The 2244-nt window shown below is 39.4% G+C and overlaps 1 protein-coding gene across 4 annotated transcripts in view; it reads left to right on the forward strand.

The window, feature by feature from the left end:
* The window catches only part of BACH2 (BTB domain and CNC homolog 2), a 235152-nt gene that overhangs the window by 23822 nt on the left and 209086 nt on the right, over positions 1 to 2244 (forward strand). The window contains exon 1 of one of the 4 annotated variants that reach the window (XM_042464414.1): positions 531 to 624. The exons of the other annotated variants lie outside the window; for them this stretch is intronic. The gene's annotated coding sequence lies outside the window, so the exon portion shown is untranslated. Of the gene's footprint in view, positions 1 to 530; positions 625 to 2244 lie in introns of those variants that run through there. 4 annotated transcript variants of the gene reach the window in all.

Genomic DNA, 2244 nt, shown 5'->3' on the forward strand with positions numbered 1-2244 from the left:
TATTATTATTATTATTATTATTATTATTATTATTATTATTATTATTATTAATATCCCACCTTCCTCCTGGTACAGGGGCTCAAGGTTGTATATTCAGCCACTAAAAGTATAGAGTTGCAGGGACCACAAAGGTCATGTAGTCCAACCCCTGCAATGCAGGAATATACAGCTAAAGCACTCCTGAGAGATGGCAATTTAACCTTAAGTAGAGTCCATCACCTTCCAGTACTTTCTACTGTTAAACTGCTCTTACCATCAGAAATTTTTTCCGTAATATTTAGATGGAATCTCTTTTCTTTCCATTTTAACCTCTGGCACAATAGAGAACAAATTTGCTCCATCTACATGGCACCCTTTCAGATATTTAAAGATGACAATTGTATTACACCTCAGTTTTCTCCAGAGAAGAAACATCAATACCTATGTCCCTTAACTTTTCTTCATAGGGCTTGATTTCCAGACCCTTTACCATCTTGGTAAACCTTCCAGGTTGTCAATGCCGTCTTTGAACAGTGGTGCCCAGAACTGGACGCAGCATTCAAGATGGTATCTAAGCAAAGCGGACTAGAGTAATAGGAGCTGATAATTCTGAGTACCCCAGTATTGGAAGATTCAAAATACATTGTGAGTCATGCAGATAAAAGTATTTAACTTTTAAAGCATTTTATTGTTATAACCTAGGCTGTTTCACCTGTATCCATCAAACCAGGAGTAATGAAGAAATGCAGTGCACAGTTTTTATGGATCCAATCTATAGCCTGATTCTCCCCACAGTATATTTATGGTTGATGACAGATTTCCATTTTATCTCCCACACAGAAAAAATGTGGGTGGCGTGGTCCTTTTATTAGCCATCCTTTTATTTGCTTTTATTTTTGAACCTTGGTCTCCAGTATCCATGTCCAATACTTAAACCGCTGCACCATGCTTGCTCTCTAGTCATCACTAGATGAGTAGCCTGATGAAAATAGTAATGTTTAATTAATAGTAGAAAAAATAATTTAAAAATGTGACATTAATATGCCTCTCTTTTTTTGCAGCTCTTTTATACTGGCACTTATAAGTTTGTTGTACTCTGTGGTTGTTGCTGTGCAGCTGGAAATTACGTAGGAAACTGCAGGCTTCCTCCGAGACAGTTACAGGTGGCCAGTGTGGGTGGGGTGGTAGGAGGAAAAGCTGTGGGAGGAATGCAACACCCACATCCTTTCACATACACTGTAACAACTGCTACTGTTTGTTGGTCTATGCTTTGCATTACAGTGGGTTTGATTTGTACTTTTTCTTTCACTGTTGACTGCTTTGGTTATGACTTTGCTTTTGTTTTTAAATAGATCCCTTTTAGAGTTTGTGAAATATTGATAAAACATATCTAGAAATATTTTGACCCAGTGTAACATATTGTGGTTGGATCAGGGCCTGGAAGACTTAATTTGGGATCCAAAAAAAAACAGTGGTCACTTCTGGCTGAGCAAGGTGGTTGGCTTACTTAATCACTAATGTTTCTTCCCCTGTCTCCCTGGATCCCTTTGTATTGCACCTTGCGGTTCCTCAGGTTCCCTTGACCATCAGAAAGATTCTTTCTGAGCTCCAAGGAGCTCTGATGTGTAGACAAAGTGCTACCTGCCCATTTTTGGATCTCAGATTTTTCATTCCCATCTTATCTCATCAAGATCGGACCATATTACACCAATATTAAAATCTTTACACTGGCTGCCAATTAGCTTCCGGGCGCAATACAAAGTGTTGGTCGTTACCTTTAAAGCCCTACATGGCTCGGGCCCGAGTTACTTAAGGGAACGCCTCTCCCTACACAATCCGCCCTGCACTCTTAGAACCTCAGGGAAGAAACTGCTGGAATACACAAAAACTAGACTGGTCACTACTTTCCATAAAGCTTTTACAGCCGCGGCCCCAAAATTATGGAACAATTTACCGGAAGAGATCCTATTACCACACTAGAAGCCTTTAAGAAGGCATTAAAGATGGATCTCTTCCAGCGGGCATATCCACCCGACCTGCTATAGTTGAATACTCCTACTCTGATTTGATAATACAGAAAACAGACGACGATTCAGATGCTTTCATTCCCTTATCGCAACACTGCTGGTTGATTAGTATTGTATAGTATAATATTGCTATATAATGTTGTTTTTAATCTGTTGTGCACTTTGCAATTTGTATTCTCGATATTGATGTGATCCCACCTCGATTCGCAGGGAGAGGCGGGAAATAGAAATAAAAATG

The sequence above is a fragment of the Sceloporus undulatus genome, chromosome 1 (assembly GCF_019175285.1).
Source record: "Sceloporus undulatus isolate JIND9_A2432 ecotype Alabama chromosome 1, SceUnd_v1.1, whole genome shotgun sequence".
Taxonomy (NCBI): Eukaryota; Metazoa; Chordata; class Lepidosauria; order Squamata; family Phrynosomatidae; genus Sceloporus; species Sceloporus undulatus.